Genomic DNA, 23,872 nt, shown 5'->3' with positions numbered 1-23,872 from the left:
GATATTTCATTGTGATTTTAATTCACATTTTTCTATTGAATAAAGATTTCAATTAATTTTTCGTGTTCTTTACCATCTATTAAGATTTAATGGTGAAAAGATTTTAACTCTTTTACTCTAATTTTATTATTGAATTTTGAGAACTAATATATTCTAGATATACATCCATTTTCAGATAGATGATTTGAAATATTTCCTTCCAATTCATGATTTATGTTTTTATTCTCTTAAAATCTTTTGAAGGAATTATATACATATATATTATATATAATATATATATATTTTATATATAATATATATTTTTTAGAAAAAGCCCAGAGGGCACTTTATTGGAGGACTGTACCTCCATTCAGAGGAGAAAGGAACTAGGCTTCTGACAGGGTTCACCACCATTCCTGGCCCAGTCAAGCCACTAGTGTTTGGAGGGGAGGTGTGGGGAGGGGAATGTTTTAGAAAAAATAGATCTCTATGTACATCTTACATATTTATAGCACATAAATTAGGGATGCTGTGACCCCCACCTGTGGAGCCCAAGCACTGAGCAGGGAGATGTGGTAGCTAATCCAGGAAGATGTTGGAGGCAGCAGCTCTGTTCCCTATCCCAGCACTCTCCCCTTTGGCCTCCCCTGTCTTCCTTGGCAGAGTCTAGGCAGGAGGAAGGCATTCTCCACAGCCAGTGTTGGAATTATAATGAGCCGCACTGGTGTAAATCGCTTCAGACACCAGAGCTTGTATTCCAAGGCCAGGAAGAGAGGTCACGGGCTCTGGGTCCGGGTCTCTGTCACTTGCCAGCACTCAGCTTCTCATAACAGCACAGAGAAAGCGCGTCCGTGAGGTGGAGAGGGGCATCCGGCCTGCTGGTCCTTCAGGGACCTGTGGCCCCCAGTCCAATCTGTGGGACTAGTTTTAGGTCTAGTTCAGACCTTTACTTCCAACTCTCCACAACCTCTTCTTCCTTCCAGCCACTTGAGTTTTTGCCGAACTTGAAGACAAGCTGCTGGCCATCCACCGGCTCCAGGATCTCTCATTTGTAGTAGTACCTCACAGCCCAGCTCAGCTTCTTGTAGGTCACGTTGCTGTTCTTCTTCTTTTGGCCCCAAAGTTGGGCCATGGCCTTGAAGTTACCCTCCTGCCGATTTTCCCATTTTATGAAGCCCTCGTGGAGCTCCAGGTGGATGAGGATGACCCAGATGAATTCCCACAGGTGGGTGCCTCTGCAGGCGTGCTTGCTCTTCTTGCCCTCCAGTACTCTTCGCTCAGCTTCCGTTTCTGCTTCCCATGCTTTTGGTCCCCCTTTCTTATAGTCAGGAAACGTCTCTGGGGAAGAGCTTACTGTTCAGCGGAGTCCAAGTTCAGGCTGCTCCCAGGGGAGTCTGAGGAGTGCCAGTCCCTGTGGTGGAGACCTCGGAGCAGCCCGGGCCAGGGCTCCAGTGGTGACTAGCTGGCAGCGTAGTAGGGGCTGGCCTGGCAGCCTCCTCCATCACCTCCAGGGGCTTCCCTAGTCGAAGGGGCTCCTGGAAGGCCACAAGGCTGTCCTTCTCCAGCAGCTCAATGATCCAGCTGAGTTCATCGGAACAGCGGGAGGTAAGATCCCGCAGCTGGGCGTGGAGTTGGTTCCCCAGAGGCCAGAAGACCAGACTCAGCTCCTCAAGGGCACAGCTGTAAATGGTGGCTCCGTCCATGTCACACTTGAGAAATCAATGGAGCTGGCGTCATACTTGTTCTTCTCCACTTGGTAGCTGATTAAATCAACCTGGGCCTTCGACCAGAACTGCGGCTGCTCCCCCGACCAGCTAGCTGGCCTTCTCGGTGCCTTCCAGCGATATCTGGGCGATGCCCAAGGACAGCACTAAGTCGTCAGCCCCAAAAGTGGCAACAGGGGGAATAGGGGCCAGCCTGGGGTCCTCCGCGTGTACATAGCACCGAAGTAGTTGCTAAAAGCATTGCTAATCTCACAGGTTGCAGCCATGAGGCTACCCTTAGTCAGGCTGTGAGACTCCAGCCTAGAGTGGGAGCCTTCAGAGCTGCACAGCCACCACACCCGTTTCCCAAGGCCGGGGCAAAGGGTCGCAGCAGGTAGGAGTCATACCTGGGCAGATGTGGGGGGCAGACAGCCTTCCTTCAGAGATCACAGGTGAAGGAAATCCAGGTGGCTGTAAGCTCCACCAGGGAGTGGCAAGGAGTCTCAAGAATTTTGTAGTTTCGATGATGAAGTCAAATTCATCATTTTTCTCTTGTATAAATTGTGCTTTTACTGTTGTATCTAAGAAATTTTGCCTATGCCAAAGTCACAAAGACGTTTTCTCTAGAAGCACATTGGGGCCATACTCTTAAGTGAAATAAATAGGACACGTGTGTAAATACCGAATTATTTCTCTGTTGTGAGAAACTGAAAGTGTAAATGAGGACCTATATATATATATATATATATATATATATGTGTGTGTGTGTGTGTGTGTATGTGTGTGTACTAGATAATGTAAAAAAAGGAAGAAAAGGTTCAAAGGGGAAGTAGGGAAGGAGGTGGGGGAAAGAAACATAGGAAAAGAAAAAAATACGAGAAAAGAAGGTCAAAATGGAAACAAAGCTTTTGTAAACAGGGATGAGCGGAGGGGAGGAAGGGAGGGAAGGGAATGGGAAAAGTAAGAACCAAGATATATCATCTACAGGTACAAATTCCCAATGATGAGTGTGATCATAATGTATACCTAAAATATACAAATAAACTTAAGGGGAAAAACTAAAGTCTACTATAGTGGTGTTTGATAATTGTGAATATAGTAACAACCATTGGCTATTACAATTTAAATGAGTGAATAGTGTGATGTGTGAATTATACCTCAATAAAGTATTTATAGATTTTAAAAAAGTTTTGAATATTAGATTTAGGACTCATAGATTCTTTTTAAAATTAATTTTATTGGTACATTTTAGGTATACAATGTAATGACATTTACCATTGGAAATTTGCACCTTTACATAATCTCTCTTGGTTCTTATTTTTCCCCATTCCCCTCCCCTGCCTTCAACCCCTCCATCCCTCCCTATTTACAAAGACTTTGTTTCCATTTTTTCATTTTCTCATATTAATTCCATTCCCTTCTTTCCTTTCCCCTACCTGTCCCACTTCCCCTTCCCCTTTGCACCTTTTCTGACTGATAGATTCTTTTCTTTTTAATTTTTTTTATTCTGAAGTTCTTTTATTGGTACATTTTAGGTATACATTTACATTTATCACTGGGTGTTTGTACCTGTACATGATGTATCTTGAATCTTATTTTTTCTCCATTACCTGTGCACCCTTCTCCCCCTCCACCCTTCCCTATTTACATAGACATCATTTTCATTTTTTTTTCTTTTCTCATAATTTTTCCTTTCCCTTCTTTCCTTTCCCTTTCCCTGCCCTCCACCTCTATCTCTTTGGACCTTTTTTCCTATTTCAAATTATCAATTATTCATTTTAATCACTTCAACCCTTATTTGCACTTTCAGTTTCTCACACTAGAGAAACTTTACACATGTGTGTCCTATTTATTTCACTTAAAAGTATAGCCTCTATATGCATCCATTTAGCTATAAATGACTCTAGTTTCTTGTTCTTTATGGCTGAGTAGTACTCCATTTTATAAAAAAAGAACATCTTCTTTATCCAGTTTCCAATTGATGGGCACTTGGGCTGCTTCCAAGTTTTAGCTATTACAAACTATGCCACTATAAACATGGGTGCACATATATCTCTGTGGTATGATTCTTTTAAATCTTTTGGGAAGATACCCAGTAGGGGAATAGCTGAGTCAAATGGGACCTCTAGCCCTAGTTCTTTGAGGTATCGCCATACTGATTTCCACAGTGGTTACACCAATCTACATTCCCACTAACAATGGAGAAGGGTTCCTTTCTCTACACACCCCTGCCAGCATTTGTTATTGGCTGATTTCTTGATAGCAGCCTTTCTGGGGTGAGGTTCTCAGTGTTGTTTTCATCTGCATCTCTCGAATGGCCAGTGATGTTGAACATTTTTTCATATATTTATTTGCTGCTTTTACTTCTTTGTCTGAGAAATGTCTGTTCATTTCAGATGCCCATTTTTGAATTGGGTCTTTGAATTTGGGGGGTCTGATTTTTTTCAGTTCTTTATATATTCTCAATAGTAGTCCTTTGTCTGAGGCACAGCTGCTAAAAAATTTTTCCCACATTGTAGGTTATCTGTTAGCTCTCTTGGTGGTTTCTTCGGCAGTGCGGAAGCTTTTTAATATGATGAGATCCCAGTTGTTGATTCTTTGTGCTAGTTCCCATGCTACTGAGGTTTTGTTCATAAAGTCTTTTCCTATGCCAATATCTTCAAGAGTTCTACCTAACTTATCTTCCAGAAAGTTTAGTGTTTCTCTTTTAATATTTAGATCTTTAATCCACTTCAATCTTAGTTTAGTGCATGGTGATAGGTATGGATATTGTTTTAATCTTTGGCAAGCTGAAATCCAGTTTTTCCAACACCATGTATTAAATAGGCTATCTTTCCTCCAATGATGGTAATTGGCTCTTTTGTCAACGATGAGGTGGCTGAGTATGTCTGGAGTTGCTTCCGCATCTTCTAATCTATTCCACTGATCCTCAGGTCTGTTCTTTTGCCGGTATCATGCTGTTTTTATCACAGTAGCTTTGTAGTATCATTTCAAGTTGGGGATTGTGATACCCCCTACCATGTCTCTGTTGCTTAGAATTGCTTTTGTTATTCTAAGTCTCTTCTGGCTCCAAATGAATTTTTGGATCTATATAGTAGTTTTGGAAGTATGGCTGTTTTCACTATATTGGTTCTTCCTACCCAGGAGCAAGGGATGTCTTTCCATTTTCTTGTATCCTCTTTTTTCAGAGAGCTGTAGTTTTCAGTGTAGAGGTCTTTTGCTTCCTTTGTTAGATTGATTCCTAGATATTTCATTTTTTTGGATGCTATTGTAAAAGGAATTGTTTCCCTAATTTCTCTCTCAGTGAGTCGGTTATTTGTGTACAAGAAGGCTATTGATTTCTGAGTGTTGACCTTGTATCCAGCTACTCTACTGAATCTGTCCATTAAGTATAGAAGTCTTTTGATGGAGTTTTTTGGGTCTTCTATGTAAAGTATCATATCATCTGAGTGATAGATTCTTATAGATGATATGAGTATAGTTGGCAATTTATTTTGTATCATATAAGCTCCTGTAGTTTAGATCTGTAATGTCTCCCCAGAACCTATGTGATAAAGACTTTGTCACCAGTGCCTGTTTGCAGGTGATGAAAACTCACAGAGATGAGGCCCAGTGGAGATTTCAAGTGTTGGAGTCCTGCCCTGGAAGGGGTAGTGGGACCCCACCCCTTCATTCTCATTCATTTCCCCAGAGCCATAAGGTGAACAGGTTTCCTCTAGCACACATTGCCACTGTGATGTACTGTGCCACCACACATCCAAAAGCAGTGGGGCCAACTGGTCATGTACTGAAACCTCTAAAGCTGCCAAAATAAACCCTTCCTTTGTATAAGTTGATTTGTCTCAGGTATTTGTTAAAATAATGGAAAGCTGATTAATACAGGGTTATCCATTTTGTCAGATAACATTTGTTGAAAAAGTTTTATTCACTCCATTGCCTTTGTAACTTTTAAATTTTCATCTGACTCCAGGGGTCTATTTATCTACTTTTATACCAATATTTCATTGTTGTGATAACTATTTCTTTATGATAAATTGCAAAATCAGTTGGCATTCCAATTTTGTTCTTGTGTTTCAAAGTTGTCTTGGCTATTCTACGTCTACGTTTTCTATGAATTTTCAGATAAACTTGTCAATTTTCAAAAATGTGCTGGAGTTTTACTGGGATTAGAGATCACGTAGAGATCAACTTAGCAAGTATCAGCACCTCAACAATACTGAGTCTCTGACTTATGAATCAATATAAATCTACTTTATATAAACCTTTTTAAATTTAAACAATGTTTTATAGCTTTAGTGTATGTTCTAGATATATTTTGGTGAATCCATCTCTAAGTAGTTGATATATTTGATGTAATTGCATCATTTTAATTATCTCAGTTTCCACTTTTTCTTCAGAATGTAATTCTTGTTTGTATATTGATTTCATACTCTATAACCTAACTAAACTCACTTATTAGTTCTAGTAGATTTTTTAATAGGTATTGTCAGATTTTCTACAGATGTAACTGCATAATCTGCAAGTGAAGACAGCTTTACTACTTCCTTTCCAATTTGGACACCTTCTATGTCTTTTTCTTGGGTTATTATATTGACTAGGATCTTTCCTACAACACTGAACTGAAGAGGACATCTTTCTTGGTCTTAGAGGAGAAAGCATTCAGTAGCATGACATTGTAGATTTTTCAAAAATGTCCTTTATCCACTTGAGAACACCACTCTATGCCTCTGGTTTGACCAGAGCTTCACTTGTAAATATTCTTGAATGTTAGACTTTGTCTAATGTTCTATCTGCTAAAATAATCGTATGGTTTTTCTTTTTCAGTTTGTAAACATTATGGATTACATTGATTGATTTGGAATGTTAAAGTTACTTTGTATTCCTAGAATAAATGACACTTGGTCTGAAAGCGCAGTCATCCTATTAGATGAAAGGAGGGTGAGTTTCAGGATCTCCCATAGATACACAAACCTTCAGATGCTCAAGTTCCTTACACAAAAGGGCATAGTATTTGTATATGACCTATGCACATCCTCCCATATACTTTAAATAATCTCTAGATTACTTATAATTCCCCTCATACAATGTAAATGCCCTGTAATAGCTTTATATTGTATTGTTTAGGAAATAATGACAAGCAAAACGTATATACAGTCTCAGTACAGATCCAATTTTTTCCAAAATATTTTTGATCCCTGGTTAGTTAAATACATGGATGAGAACTCATGGATAAAAAGCGTTGATTATATAATATTTAAAATATATTGTAGGGCTTAATATACTTAAGATTTTCTTAAGAACTTTCTGTATTTATGTTCATGAATAATATTTGTAGTTTTTGGTCTTTGTGGAGATTTTTTTTTACAAGGTAAATTTGGTCTTATAGGATGAGTTGGTCTCAAGTTTTATGAAACATTTTGTATAGAATTGGTATTATTTCTTTGTTAAATGTTTGGCAGAATTTAGTGATAAAATAATCCAGACTTGCAGTTTTCTTTGTAAAAGTTTTTAAACTACAAAGTCAATTTCTTTAATAGATATAGGAATAATCACCATATCTATTATTTCTTTGTAAAATTTTAGTAGTTTTTGTTTTTCAAATAATTTACTCATATAAATGTCAAATATATAGGCACAGAGTTATTTCTAATATGTTATTATAACCTTTGCAATTTCTATACAATCTGTACGAGTGATAATTCTTTCTTCTTGATATTGGTAATTAGTGTATGCTCCGTCATTTTTTTCCTGATAGGTCTGCCTAGAAGTTTATCACTCATATTAATCTTATTAAAGAACCAAGCTTTAATGATTTTTATCTAGGTTCTTTTCTATTTAATTGACTTAGTTTGATCTCCATTATTTTATTTCTCTTGGTTACTATTAATTTAATTTTTTCTAGTTTTTTTTGGAGAGGAAACTGTGCTTATACTTTTGATATGTTTTTTATTGTCTAATATAATCATTGTTATGCTTCTTTTTGTGCCTCAAAATTTTTATTGGACACAAGACATTGTGAATTATATCTTGTGGGTTGCTGGATAGTCTTTGATTCTTGTAAATATTCTTGAGCTTTGTTTTAGAAGGTAGGTAAGTAACTTGGAAGCAGTTTGAGTCTCTCAGGTCTTGATTTTATGATTTGTTATTTGAGGCTACAGCAACATTTATTCTAGAGCTAATTATTCTACATTATTGAGGCAAGAATTTTCTGTGTACTATACCCCTTGCCTCCTAAATTGTGAGCTTTTGATTCTGCATAAAAGAGAACATGTGGGTCCTGGATGAGCTCCAGACACTGTACCCTCTAATCTGTTATGACGGACCTTTCCCTAGGCTTGGGTAGTTTCCTCACATGCAAATTCAGATTAGAACTCTGTCGAATATTCTAGGGCTACTCTTCAACAATATCTGGGATCTCTCTCCATTAATGTGCCCTGTGATCTATACCCCTAAATCTCTCCAGATTCTCAGTTCCATTTTCTCAACTCAGAATACCTGTTGCACTCTGCCCATGTTTTCTCTTCCTGTACTACAGCCTGAAAATTGCTTAAGAGAACAATTTATCTTCCTTGCCGGATTTCCAACATCTCGAAAACTGTTGTCTAATATATTTGATCTTTTTTTTTTTCATTGTTTCAAAAAGAAATGCAAATCTGGCCCCTGATACTCTAAATAAGCCATAAGAAAAAGATGTAAATGTAATTTTTAAAGTAACAAAAATTGACTTGAAATTAGTATATACTAAAAACTAACAATCACTGGTTTTGTTCTGTTTATGTGTATTTGTTGCTTTTTTCTTAGGCAGGACTATAAATTCCTCATTATTGAATCAATTGTGGCCTTTTGAAATATGTCTTGAATTCCACAGAAAGATGAAGAAATATCAGGATTGACAAGAGACCATGGAGTTTGCTAATCAGAGGGGATTGGTGGTATTTGCTGCATAGTTTTAGTGAAGCAATGATGCCTAATCTCAGTTACAGGTTAATGAGTGAATGGGTTGTCTGGGAGTAGATTTAGCGAGTATAAAATATTCTCTGATGGAGGAGCAATACAAAGCAAAGAGAATAGTTCCGTTGTTAGAAAAGTTGCAGGTAAGCAATAACATCATGAGCTAAAAGAATAGAGATGGTGAAAATAAGGGAGTGAGAAAGCCAGAAGAGAAGTTTTGATTAGCATTAGATATGATCAATTTAAGATATCAGAGTGGTATGAGGTTCACAATCTTTTACAAAAAAGCATTTTGAAACTATACTGTTGAAATGAAGTGGAAGAGGTTCATAAACTTTGAAACTAAGTTTTTCTTTAGATTAGATAAGCTAGAGTCCTTTCTATAATAGAAATATTTGGAGTAAGGGGATCAGATGACTGACAGCCAGGAGCTAAAGTAGTTCTTGCAGACATAGATAATATCAATAGTTAGGGCAAAAATGGAGGAGGGCCCAGGTGCTGTGTGGGCCTAACCTGACCAAAGTTGGGAAGGGAAGAGACAAAGATCTGGAAGTCTGGATGATGGCATAGTATTCAGCTAGGTAGAGACAAGGAGACAAGCTTTCAAGGTAAAAATTACAACAAAACAGGTTACTAGATCCATTCAAAGAATTGTCATGTATAAGAGCAGTTCTGAGTTGCTGCAGTGAATAGTAAGAAAAGAGATAGAAGAAGAGGGTGAAAAGGTAGAGAGGAATTCAATTTTGTAGGGCTTTGTGGGCTATGGTAAGGAATTTAGTCTTTCTTTTTAAATCATAAGAGACTGCTATGGTTTCCATATGTCTCCGCAAAGTTCATATGTTTAAAATTTAATTTCCTAATTCACATGTTAATCATATTTGGAGACTGGGCCTTTAGGATTAGATGAGGTCATGAAGGAAAGGTCCCCATGATGGGATTAGTTAATGTCTTCATAAGTGGGGGAGGAGAAACTCAAGCTAGCACATTTACTCTGTCTTGCCATGTGATGTTCACTACCATGAAATGATTCAGCAAGAAAGCCCTCACCAGATAATGAGGAGATAATGGTGCCATGCTCTTGAACTTTCCAGTCTCCAGAACCATGAGCCAAGTAACCTTCCATTTGTTATCTATTTTGCAGTCTCAGGTATTGTTGTTATATCAACAACAACAACAACCAACAATTAAAAAAACAGATTAAGATAAAGACCATCATATGGTTTAAGAAGAAAGGTGACATGTTGAGATCTGAGTTTTGGGAAGCTCTTCTAGGAACTTTGTGCAGAATGTATTATGAAGAATCAAGTGATACAGACCAGTTTAGGAACAAATTTCATAAACCCAGGTGAAAATCTAGAAGAAAACAGTGGTGGTGTTTTAAACTGGATACAACAGGCTTGGTAGATAAATATAATTTGTTAAAACGACCTGGAACTCACACTGTTGAATACCAAACTAAAGTCTAGAAGGCCTCACAAAAAAAGAAGAATGGGGGGGAAGGGTGCACAGGTAATGGGGAAAAAATAAGAACCAAGATACATCATGTACAGGTACAAGCACCCAATGATAAATGTAAATGTATTGTATACCTAAAATGTACCAATAAAAGAATTTGCACATACAAAAAAAGAAGAATGTAGGAGAAGAAAAAAGGAAACAAGAATAGAAAAAGGAAGAGGAAGAGAAAGTCATGTTCTTAAGAATCACATAATATATAATTGATTTGATGCCTTGTGTATATTATTTTTTAAAATCTTTGTATTTCAGATATTTTCCACATTTCTTAAGTCTATTTAAAATAAATATTTAGATATCATTAGGTGACACATTTCAATTAGTAATTTATTACTACCATTATCAATTGTGTTGCTATTGTTTACTACAAGGTTAGTTAAGTGGAAATATAACCATAAACAACAAACTGCTCAGAATAAAAGATTCATAGAACTGAGGATTCACCTTACATGAGAGAAACTAGAAGGCAAAATGTCCATTGGTGCTATCAATAATTTCAATTCCTTCCCTTTTGGAGAAAGAAAAGCATAATGTGCCTTACTGATTACATGAACAATTAAGCACAACACAGGAGTGGCTCAGACATAGATCAGTCTTGAAGGCATTTTACTATAATTTTGTAAAATAAGGAAGAGGTTAGAAAATGTAAATTGATGAACTTTTACATAGTCTTCCTTATATCAAATACAGAAATCTATCCTTGAAGAAATATGATTAGGATTTGCAAATAATTCACAGGAAGGAGGAAAGCAATTTGAAAGAGTCCTTCTAAGATTGCAGATGTTCTGACTCAGAAATGAAACTAAAACTTAAGCAAAATATTTGTTTGAGGAAATTCTTTCCCTTATTATAAGCCTTCACAGGCACAGAAACTATGAAGGATCATTTCTCAACACAGAGAAACTTAAATAATATTCCTAAATCTTTTTAAAAAACATGAATTAGTGGTACTTCAGATGCCTTGTGAAATTATGGTTTCCTGGGACAGAAATTTTCTCACCAGGGCCAATGGAGCAGGTAGAATTAGCATCATTCAGGAGTCCCATGAGCTAGCCTGGCATGTAGGCAAGCAGGCACTTTGAGATGATTTTTAGCTCTAAAAAACATATTATCCTAAACTTTTCAATTTCTCAGTATCTTGTGATCCACCACACTCCTCAAATAGTTTTGAAAATGAAAAGCAATCAAACTCATCAACTACAACATGGATTAATCTCACAGGCATTGTCTAGTGAAAGAAGCCAGACCTAAGCAATGTATATTGTGTAAATCCACTTATATGAAGTTCAAAACCAGGCAAAATTAATCTATGGTGATAATAATAAAAAATTGGTTGCTGAAGGTGAGGCAAAAATTGAGTGAAAAGTCACAGAAAAAATTTATGGGTTGATGAAAATGTCTTATGTTTTTGTGTGGTTTTTTTGGTGGCAGTTACAGAGCTAAACACAATTATTTAGTTCTCTTCAAATGTACAAAATCTGTGCTTTTTATTATGTGTAAATTATGCCTAATTTAAAATTCTGCCCATAAAAACTGTTCAGTTTACAAAATCAGAAATATTTTATCTTATGTTAATATACACCATTCTTTGGATCAAAGCAAACTATGCTTTTGAAGTAATATAATATAAAGCCTGTTTTCTAAAATTCTAAGAAGTTATATGCTGAAGTTATTGTTTTCTTACCTATAGTCCTATCCAGAATCTAGTAACAAACAGAATGCCATGTAAATGCTCACTACGCACTGACTTGTTATAAATACAAAATACAGGAAAGAGTTTATCTTTTTATTGTGCAGTCTTTATATCAGCTTATTTACTCAGGAAATATGTTTATACTCTGAGAACTACTTTATTTGTTCACTTTGAAGCCTTCTTCTTTGTAAGTTTGCAAACCCTGAGCATTCCCTTAAAATACTGATCCCTTCCTAATACGCCCAGCATTGCCCTGGGATAAAGAGTTTCTTTGTAATAGGCATTTTTTTTTTACAACAAAAGGTGGAGCTAGCCAAGGAGAAATAGGCATCAGACTAATGGGACAGAGAAATTTTTCAGGTACTTCTGAATTTAGAATGTATCTTACTCCATCTAAAATAAAAAAGGTACAGAAGGGCTGGGGATTTAGCTCAGTGGTTCTGCCGCCTGCCTCTCAAAAGCAAGAACCCCAGTTCGATTCTCGGTACCAAATAAAAAAGGTACAGGAAAACCCTCCCTACAATGTTCAGATGAAATCTCCTTTTATAAAAAGCACAGAGGATAGACTAACAGGGAACACTGGCAATGACTACTATTCCTTCATTGTCTATAGTCAGTGATAGGAACTGGGCCTCAAAATAAAAATGAAAAAAAAACTATACGGTTCAAAAAATCTTGTTAGTTGTGGTAGAGAAAACCCTGAACATGAAGCAGTTGCAACTGAAAGACCATCTATATAATCAGAAAGTTCTGCTACCAGATGGGCTACAGGATGGAGCAGAGTGGGAGGTATAGGTGGACAACACATACACAAGATCCAAAGGTGGAACAATTGAGGAATGCAAAAACACAGACTAGAGCAGACAAGTACTTTAATTTGCTTCTTTTTTCTTCCATTTTGTATTATGCTTGTAATACACACTAAATACACTCATTATGGAGTATTGGTACATATACGTATCACATCTGGATCCTTTCTACTTTCCCTCCTATCCCCAAAGCCCATTCCTAGTAAATTGCTTCTAATTAAAATCTTCATCTTAGTCCTAGGTTTTGTTTGTTTGTTTGTTTTTGGTACCAGGGATCCATCTCAGGACCTTGCACTTGCCAGGCAGGCAGCGGAACCACTGAACTAAATCCCCAGCCCTAGTCCTAGGTTTTGATGGAAGAATTGGTCATTGACACCAGGCTAAAAACACAATGTTCACCTAAAGACTATTTGTTACTATACATAAAATATTCCCTGGCGTGAATTTGATTCTTCCTACAGCAATGATTTCCTTATCCTTTTAATATACCTTGAACAAATATACTTATTATAGCTCCTGTAAGAATGATTACCTACTTTGTTAGCAATTTGATTGGAAAGCCAGGTAAAAACCCTTCAAAGAAAATACAGGACAGAAACAGGCTCCATTATTAGTAATATGTTTGTACAGTATGTTCTTGGCTCTCTGAGAGGAGGCATAAGGATCCTGAAGAGTAAATTTGTAAGTACTTCCACCTTTTGGTCATTTTTATAATATTTTTATTTATAGATAAAATAAACATAGTTCATAAATACATGTTGGTCAAAATGATGATTTTTCTTTACTGTTTAACACCTAATGTTGTTTTGCTAAAATATGATTCTGTAAATGACTTTATGTTAGCTATTAAGTATATGTAAAAACATGTACATTGCTGCCTGTCTTTCCAAATAAAGGCTGCATTGAGTTGACTCAGAATAAGCAGTGTAAACAGGATTGCATATAAAACGTGAGACAATATACAGAGGACAAAGTGTGTATGAAGGTTAACTGATTAATAAAACATGGCTGGCCTTGATTTAGTTTATAAGAAATTTAAGACATTTATCAACATCTGTCTGAACCCAGTTCCAGTCTCTTGGACTCTGTTGTGGATAGCTGATTAATAAAAGATGATGCCTTAGAAAGGAAGCTTAGATCTTTGAAAGCAATGACAAAGGATAAGGCAGGGCTGAATCTACATATGAAAGGAAATTGTGAAAGTAAACTAGTTTACCACACTATATGCCTGGCTGCCACTTCCCTATAACATTTCATCTCCCTCATATTGGCTCAAGTCTGTAAAAATAAGAAAGAATTTTAAAAATTAAGTGTGGAATTAATTTACAAGACAGACTGTAGGGTTTTGGTGTGTGTATGTGTGTGGTTTTTTTAGACTCTGAAATATAATCTGGTTCCCTCGTGGCTTCCTCCTCTAAGTGTTCTTAACTTTGCAGCTCTCTCTGTTTGTTTTTCATTTGTATCCTTGATCTTTTAGTCTTTCCTTTCCTCTTGGCTAGAATAAAGCACAATTATTGAACAAGTGCCTCCCTTGTCAACTGATATACTGTTGCCCAATAAGCATTGCCCTCACAAAGAATCAGTGTCCGGTGTTCCCTCTTTCACTTGGTTCTTCCTTTAATCCCATAAACCTAACACATTTAAATCCTCTGCAGTCACTTCAGGACTTTCTCTATTCAACATCCATGACCAAGGACTTGGAGGTAAAAACTAAGCAGTAAATGCAAGACAGCCTGGTAATGATCCTCTCTGTCAAAATATCCCATTTTCTCATAGATGTCGAAGAAAAATCACTGTGCAACAAACCAGAGAAAGGAGTCTAAAACTTTAAGGATGTGGTACTGTGGATTGAAAAGAAATTCAGAATCATCACATTTTCATGATTCCTATGAAAATGAATGCCTTCCTAAATACTAATTTAGGAAAGCACAGAACACTATAGCTATGTGGTTGACATGCTGAAGTAATAATGGACAAGTAATGAACCTGGGAAAATTTGAACTTTTTTAGCCTCACATGTTTCAGGTTGTCAGAGCAATAGTTGCTCTGAGTTTGACTTCATTTTCTACATCTCAGTTGTATAGTTATGTTCAGATCCTAGACTGAACACTAGAGAAGAGTCCAGATAATCTAAGGAGGGAATGGATAGGAGTAGAAGTGGACCCACTAGGGCTGAGGATGTAACTCAGGGGCACAGCTCCTGCCAGGAAAATATAAGGTCCTGAGTTTGATACCCAATACAAAAAAAGAGAAGTGGATCCACTAAAGTTTTGAAATACTCAGATACTACCCTGCTACCCACATTCATCTCAACAGTTTCAACTGTTCTTTGTTCTCTGTATCATTACTTGATTCAAATTTATAGTGCATCAGTGAAAACAGAAAACATCAGAAAGAAAATGAAGATTGTTAAACACAGAGACCTGAGAATATTATGGTGTTTTGATATTGTTCGAACACCCTCCCTAAAACCAAAACTTCAGAAACAAGTAAAAACAGACAAAAATCTCACCAGGGCAATTCCAGCAATTATTGCTGTGAAATAAACTTATAAATTCATCTATGGGGTGTCACATATCCCCAGGGCAAGAGAAGAGTAGGAAATCTGGATTCCAGTATCCATCATGAGGAGTTTCTGCTATTTTTGATAACCTTATTCCCTAGTTAAATGCAAATTGTCCAAGAGTTCTTTTTTATGACTGTTTTTATAATCTAAAACAGTCCTTCCTCAAATCAGTTACTTGCCAAGCCAATTATGAGAAATTTGTTTAATTTATTAAAATTAAACAATTACTAAGATGTGTTTATCTACTTGAGTGTATCTGCATATGTATGTATACACATATATATGAATATGTACATGTTTAACCATAAGTATGCATGAGTATGAGCATCTGTGTATATGTACGTGTATGTAGACTCCCATATGTGAACGAGGAGTTGACTGTAGTTCATATAACAAGTTGCCCAGACTTGTAGTGACAGTGTGAGGTGCCTTCCTGCACACTATTGCTTGTTCCGTGGTGCTGTGTGTGTTCTTGTTTGAGGAGTTGCTGACAGGGGCTGGGGAACCGAGACTGATAAAGCTGCAGGAGGGCTGTCCAGGCATAACCTTTACTTCATGCAGGAAAAGCCACTATAAAAAGACAATTGGGCCAGGCTGGGCAAAGCTCAAACAGGACTGTCCAGTAATGTCTAACATGTGGTGTTATTTAAGGCAGAATCCCCCTGGGCCTGGGAATGGTACTGCTGCTAGAATACTGTGATCTGCTGTGATTGCCCTGACAGGGTCAGAGCAGGAGACCACACTCTCGCAGGTGAGAGGTCAGATTTCCCCTGAAGGAAGGGACATTTTCACTCCTAGTCATCTTGGGAAGAGTTGGATCCTGGGTCAGAAAATAAGGATTCAGGAGGTCTTAAATTAGGCATTGCTTGAAAGCAGAGGTACACTGCTTCTGTGTTGCTGTCCTTCCTGGAGGATCCAAAGCAGTTATGAATATATTCTGTGAGTCTGACTGCTGTACACCTCCTGGATTCCTACTCAAACATACTATACCATGAACAGAAGTCACTTGCAATTCCTGCTTATTCCTCAGGGTCTGTGAGAGGCCCTGCAGTATGTCTGGCTTCTTCTGGACACCATAGGGTTCGTGGATGGTGAAGTGCTAACTTAAGAATGATCTGGGCTGTAGTTCTTATGACACAACATCCTGGTATTTCTTGACCAAACCACTGTTGCTCCCTCCATGTATTCAGAGATGGGGGGCTAGACTGTTCTACTTCATAAAGATCTAAGAGGCATGACATGAACGAAAGAATATGAAAATGATCAGTAATCCGTAAGGCATCATTGATTCACAATTCCCTGCCTCAGGCCCTTTCAACTAGTTGTTGCCTCTGCCTGGAATACTTTTCTCCTAGATTTCCTAAAGGTGTTCTCCCTTACTTTCATTCAGTGTCTTCCAAATGTCACTTTGTCAGAGACACTGTGTCTGTGTGTATAAAGTAGTGGTCTTCCTAACACCTGTTTCTGATATGTGCCCTGACTCTGAGTTCTTCTTCTCCATTCCTCTTGTCACCCTTGGACATATATTCTGGACATTCTTCGACTCCATAGGAAAGATATTTTGTTCATTTTAGTTACTAACACATCCTTTGTGTCTACAGTGTCTGACACATAGTAGGGATAGAAGAAATGTAGTAGAAGGAATGATTCATTTTAAGATATTGTTAGAATTTCCTAAGTGCCCACAAAGTGAATATATTTCAAAGTTAAAGATAAATTGTTTACCCATTGCTGGCCTTGTACAGGCTATTGATAGGACTGTGATGAAAATCAGAAATATCTCCAGGCTCAAAGACATTTTGAGTCTGGCTCATTTTGAAGTAAGAGTGTGAGAGCCTCTAGTTTATGTTTGGCTTTTTTCCTTTGTTTTTCAAGCCATTAGGCCACAAGCACAAAAATTACGTTTGCAGGCAATCCTGTGAGATTCTCTACAAGCAAAGGTTTCCTTTAGGTCTAATAAAAAGATAACAGAAGGAAAGCATATTAAAACTTTCTTTTCACTGACTATTTCCTTTCAATGACTGAGTTTCTCTTTCTCCAGATTTCTCTGGGATACTGATTGCTCTAAGTGTCTTTTCAGAGCCAATGTAATGCTTGCTGAGGACTTTTTATGTTTTTAAGATAGCATTCTGAACCTACTTACACATGGTTTTCTTTAAAGTTGAAAAGGATTGACCTGATGCTCTGGTCTCTGTTAGCTCTCTGATCTCATCTTCCAGTTTAGACCCCTTTTCCTACCTCTCCAGCTACACAGGCTTCCTTGAACAAAGGATGGCACATTCCCACCTCAGGACCTTTGCTCTGGCTGCTTCCTTTGTTGGGAAGTACTTAGATCACTTCTCACTTCTCTTCAATGTTTTCTCCAATTTTACGTTCCTTGTGAGGTCAGTGCCAGTCATCTTATTTAACCCTGCAAACTATTCTTCCTTTCATTTCAGCCTATTTTCTCAATCTGTTCATTTCTACCTTCTCTGTTTTCCATAGTATTTATAATCTTCTAATTTACCTATAATTTACTTTTTATTCATATTTGTTACTTATGCCTGACTTGTTCCTTCTGGAGCATGAGCTCCAAGAGAACAAGGATGAATTTTATTTATTTATCTTTCCCTTTTATACATTCCAAGGATTTTGAGCAGGAATAGACACAGAGAAGATGGTCAGTTAAATTTGTTGATTAAATGAAATGACTTTAAAGATGAGAGAGATGTTTTGTCTAATCCTTGAGTTCCTTATCCTAATCAGAAATTTTAAGCAATCTTAAATCCTAATATTTTAATAAAATATATAGCTTCCAATTTGGTTTTATTTCTTTCATACAAACATTAAAGTACTTTAACAACACTTCAATTCCACAAACATTAATTGAAAACCTGATAAGAATCAGGTAGTCATGGTACCAGGTGAGAGAAGTGCAGAAATGAGTAAGACCTATTCCCTGATTTCAAGAAGGCAGAAGGAAGATGAACGAATAAATTGTAATTGAGTATCATCAGAGCAATAGTGGAGGTAGACTCAAAGAGACAGGTCACTGGACAAGATCAAGATTTCTATGTGGGGTGGAAGTACAGTACAAAGGAAGCATCCTCAGAAGTTAAACTTAGAAAACAGTTTTTCAAGATGATTCAGAATTGGACAAATGCAAAGAAAAGAAGGTCACCCTTGGCAGAGGACACAGCATTAGTACAGCCCAAGAAGAGGGGTAACTATAGTGATCTATATGTACAGTCTTGCTGCATAGCAAAAAAAGAAAAAGAAAGAACGAAAGAAAGAAGGAAAGAGAGACAAAGAAAGAAAGAAACAAGAAAATTGGTACCTTATGCAAGTATAACAATAATATTCATAATAATAATTGCCTATATACAGAGTGCTTACTGTGGACTTAGACAAGGTTTTTAGTCTTTATACATTAGCACATCTTACTTTTACCTCCAACTCTATGATGCAGGCATTATTATAATTCCTACTTAATAGATAAGAAAACAGAAACAACAGAAAGTCACTGTATAAGATAATCATTACCACACAAGTTTTAGAAAAACAACACAGTCCTTTCTTTGTCTTTGTCTTTTTTTCTGATACTAAGGATCAAACACAGGGCTTCATGCATGCTATGCAAGTTCTCTACCATTGAACTACATCACTGGCATTTTACATTTTTTGTTTTGAGACAGGGTTTCCCAGGCTAGCCTCAAACTTGTGATTCTCCTGCTTCAGTCCCATGAATAGCTGGAAATACAGGTGTGCACTACCATGCCTGGCCATTTTTGTTTTTATTAAGGCAAAAAGTCTGATCCAGCTGAATCCAAGGCTGATATTCTCAAAGAACAAGAATAACTGGTGAAAAAAGGAAGATAGAATAATTTTCTTTGAAAATACTGTCATTTGAAACAAAACTATTAAGTTTTGGTGTTGTTTTTGCACATAAGTTCTTTAATACACAGAAATAGAACAAATATTTCTTATGTCTGGTGAGTTAAAAAGAATGGGAAAAGTGGAGATAAGTATGCTTTTTAATATTTTGCAGAAAGCTACATTAAAACTTTATAAAGGTCCACTGGATATTTATTTTCCCTCCTCTAGTAACAGTCTTAAATAAATATAATTACTTTTGGACAATAAAGTGCTTCAACACTGTATACTGAAGGCCAATAAAAAATACCAGTAACTTGGAAGTGTTCCTGTTTGGAGACCAACCTGGCCCTTACACAGTGCAGTCAGAAGGTGAAAAGTTAAAAGTGCATCTCTGATTGTAGACCAAATATAAAACACAGGCTCAGGCTTAGGTTTTTTTAATGCCAAATATAACTTTCTTTCTTTCTTTTTTAAAATCTTAATTAGCCATAATGTGGATAGTCTCAAGGATCCAAGTCAATTAGAACACTGTGTGTAACTTTTCCAAGATGAAGGCTGTATGCCCTTTACATTTATAGGTAGTGTACTCTGGATAAAATCTCTTTGCAAGGAACAATAAAAGATTGAATAGTGGAGAACATGAGCCTAGGATTGATGTAATAAAAGAAGTTTTCAATATTTTGGCACTTCCCTTCTGATATAAAGAGTGTGTTATTCTCATTTAGTGGGCAATGGCCAAGTGGAATAAGAGAAGGGTGTGTTAATATACTGCTGTTCTAAACTGACAGTATAAAGCACCTTCTGCATTTCCCATTTGGATTCTGTAGCCCCTTTGATTCACACCTATCTTCCACATTAGACATCTGTCCTGCCATTTATATGGCACTACGATATTCAATTCACACATTACAGCCTGCTGCACAACACAACTATTTTTATCCCTAGAGATACAAGTGATATTACTTGATTATTGTATTTTTAAATTATTTAATGCCTGCCAATACATTAAAATCTTTTCTTAATGAGTGTTTCTCTCTTCAATACTACTAATTTTTCAATTTGAAAGAAAAAGATGTTTCTCTCATCTCTAAATTCCAGATTTATGCTCAATGCCCTTTTCTACATAAACATTTCCAAGGCAATAGTATGTTATTGATCAAAGTACTTTCACATTTGTTGGCATGGCATGATCCATTCCAACCTGCCACCTGTTTTTGTAAATAAAATATCACTGCAACATAACCACATTTGTTTGTTCCCATGTAATCTAAGGCTGTTTTCATGATACAGTGACAGAGCTAAGTAATAACAGTACTAAGTAATGACAGTAAAGGGAGAGAAAGAAATTCAGAGTTAAATAACTCTTAAGTTAAAATTTTTGATTGATAAAGAGGGCAATTAGAGGAAGTGCCAGTTGAATATTTCCACTATATAATATAATAAAAAGACGGACTTTAAAGAACATCTATTATGTGCAAGACATGCTAAGCATTCACTTTGCACAAGAAGATTTTAATGAAGGTTTTATTAACTCAATTTAAGGGAGGCCAAAAGAATTGAGATAACTTTTTAAAGTTTGCACAGCTAGAAAGTGACAGAATGGGACATTGAACTCAGATACAGTTAGATTATTAAGTTCATACACTTTCCTCTGCTTCACCAGTCATTCATATTTAAAATTTTTTTTTATTGGCAAATAGCGCTTTAAAAAAGTCCTAAAAAGCAATATGCACCCTTGAACACATTCACATAAATTCAGTTTTGAAAACTGAAATTGATGCTATAATTTAAAAAATGTGTCTTTTATCGAAAGAAAACATTTTTAATTATAATAATTGGTTGGACAGAAATTATATACAAAAATAAAACAGCTTTCTGATAAAATGTTAACCACAGACTTCCATAATGCAAATATAAACTGGACACAGTACTGGGTTCAATAAACAGAGGAGAGCATTGTGACATAAGGAAGGGAAAATGTTGACTTTTTTGGAGAAACTTCCAAGGAAAAACCTGATTCTGTGTAAGTGGCTCAGACAAATCTTCCAATCTCTGTCCCCACTTGACAAATATTTTCTGGACTACTTCATCTTCATAGTGATTCTGAAAGTGCCTAGCATTTCATGCCCACCAGATTAATGGGAAAACAAGCTACATTTTATTATTTAAAAATAATATATGAATATAGGTAAGGTCTTTAATAAACTAAAATGTTAGAGTAACCATGATAAGTGGTTGCTAACTTAGAAACTAGGTTATAGGTGTATGAGATTGAGTGCATAACTTTTTCTGTATGTTCAGAATTTTTCCTAATAAAATGTTAATAAAAAATTAGGAAGAAAGAAAAGAAAAAGCACTAAAGTACCAGGAATGCAAGAAGCTCCAGACTCAGAAGGAGGTCTTATGAATATAGGAAACCCTGCCAAAAGTACTTAGTTAACGTCTTCATTCCAAATGTTAACACTAAGTTACTTTATGAGAAATCTTAGATCCAGATAGAAAGAAAATAGAGTTGATAACTGTCCATTAATTTGTAACCATAACAAAGTTACCAGTCTTCATATTTCACTAATTTTATTTCCATTTCCAGTTGAGCTCCATGATCAGGAAACCATAAAAAGTGTGGCACTCATTTATACATGCTTTAGAATATAAATTGAATTGAATCATTAAATGAATTAGCCAAATTAATTAAAACAGACTTTATAATTTTATTTTTGATTCAGGAGGTGACATAACCTTGTAACCTAAAGTCTGAAGTAAAGAGAAAATGAAGAAAAACTCAAATCCTATTCTCTTATATAATTGTTATAGTTTTACTATTTTTTGTCTTCTAAAAATATTTTCTAATGATTATAAGGAGATGTTTAGATCCTAATTTTTTCACCTAATTTTGTACTTGAAGTATTTGTCTATGTCCCCATATTTAGCATATTAAAGATTCCAAAACAGTACTATGATGAATCTTCAACTCTGTGGCTTATTTTACATTTTGGGTTGGATTGCTGGAAGTGGGATTATTAGGTCAAAGAATATGAGAGTTCAACAGCCCTGTATTTTTTTTCCAAAAGTGTTGTACTAATTTATTTGGTAACTGTAATGTAAAAATATGTCTTAGTCAGCATCTACTCTTACAACATTTTAGTGTTTGCAAATTCAACATGAAAATATGTATTCTTTCTTGTTTTGCAGTTGTATTTCTACAAAATATTTTTAAATGGCCTCTTTCTACCCACAATCTAAGGCAACAAAGTGTGATAGTGAGTAGATTTCAGGACCCTTCTGGTTATAATTAAGCATTTCCCTTATCCTCCACCATAGCAAATAACAGTTCCTAGTTCTTGCCTTCAAAGTACTAGGGAAAATCTTTGACTCCTTCCTTGTCTTGACTGGCCCTTCCAATGCAGCCCAAGATACCCTGTGGAAAAATCACCTGAAATACTTGATAAATACACACATTAAAGCTTTATGGAGTCCACTAAGTTAGGATCTCAGAGTGAGGCCATATAGTGCCCTGTGTTTGTTTCTTCCTGGATCCCTTTGGCCTCTTTCCCTTTAAACATTTTTTATGGCAGAAATAGGCAACATTCAAAGCTTATTTATGAGAGAGAATTTCCCCCAGGAAAGATAAGAAATTCATTTAATATTTAGTACTAAAATAATGAAATACAGCTAAAAGGTAAATTATTCTGGTCTCTTCCATCTGTAAACAGTTTTACACTTAACCTTATGTATTTGTCTTGTTCCTTTTGCTGGAAGAAGCAAGTTTTCCAAGGTGGGGGATACCATACCCGGTGGCTAAGTGTTCCTACTATAAACAATAGGATGCCCCCCTAGAGGGGGAAACTGAAAATCCATGCCAAGAGAGTGATTAGATGTGCTACAGGCCACAGGAGGGTCAGTCGTTCAGTAAGCCAAGGAAGTTCATTGCGGAAAGTGGGAACTTACTGGGTCTAGAGGGCCCCAAAATTCTTGAGATCAGCATGGATAAACAGTTCTCTCATTTCTCTTTTATAGGTATTCCTGTCTCAGGTTGGTGAAGCCAAGAAAAGACCTACCAAATGACATAATTATAATGCTGCAAACATCACATGTAATATTTTGTGAATCCCCATAACATGTCTGATGTCATGCTGAGCTCTTTATATCAGTGTTGTTTCTTTTAGGACTCATGCCACCACCCCACAAGACATACACTAAGATACTTCTCACTATTTTACAGATGAAGCTTAGAGAGATTAATAAGTCATCCTGAAGTTACATGACAAGCATCATCCATTGTAAGCTGCTTTTTCAAGATAAGATTATAAATTCCTCAAGGTGAGCAACCATGTCTTGCATGGGATTAAGAACTCATGGGATGCAGGGTATGAAACAGGGTCAAATAATGCCCAATGTATGAACTGAAATGCAATGAAGGAAAAAGAATGATTAGAAGAACTCTTGGGATTCTTTATTAAAAGTTTTTTGTTCTTAACCAAAATATGAATCTATTTAAAAACAACGATTCTCACCTACTTCTCCACCCCCTATACATACCTTATTCCCAACATATACTTGAATGTTTCTTTTGCTTTTGCTTCAGGCTTTAATTTCAATTATGAACCATTGGGCTTTTATTTTTTCAGACAATTAGCAAATTCCTGCGTCAGTAAACAATACTGCTTTTATTCCATTGAGATAAGCATATATTTTAAATCACCAACTTGGATGCATTTTATATAGGCCAACTCTTGGTCAAGAGGATTAAATGACTTGGTGCACACCTCTGGTGTTGATGAGTTGAAGCACACTGTTGATC

General features: G+C 36.4%; 1 pseudogene; it reads right to left on the bottom strand.

Annotated features, from left to right (window-relative positions):
- Window positions 1-925: 925 nt before the first annotated feature.
- LOC101708265 (ETS-related transcription factor Elf-3 pseudogene) lies at window positions 926-1,969 on the bottom strand (annotated as a pseudogene).
- Window positions 1,970-23,872: the final 21,903 nt, after the last annotated feature.

Source organism: Heterocephalus glaber, unplaced genomic scaffold (genome assembly GCF_053883595.1).
Source record: "Heterocephalus glaber isolate CG9 unplaced genomic scaffold, H.glaber_assembly_v1.0 deba00001523, whole genome shotgun sequence".
NCBI classification, from domain to species: domain Eukaryota; kingdom Metazoa; phylum Chordata; class Mammalia; order Rodentia; family Bathyergidae; genus Heterocephalus; species Heterocephalus glaber.
The sequence above is the reverse complement of the archived record's forward strand: the minus strand, read 5'-3'. Positions and strand labels throughout refer to the sequence as shown.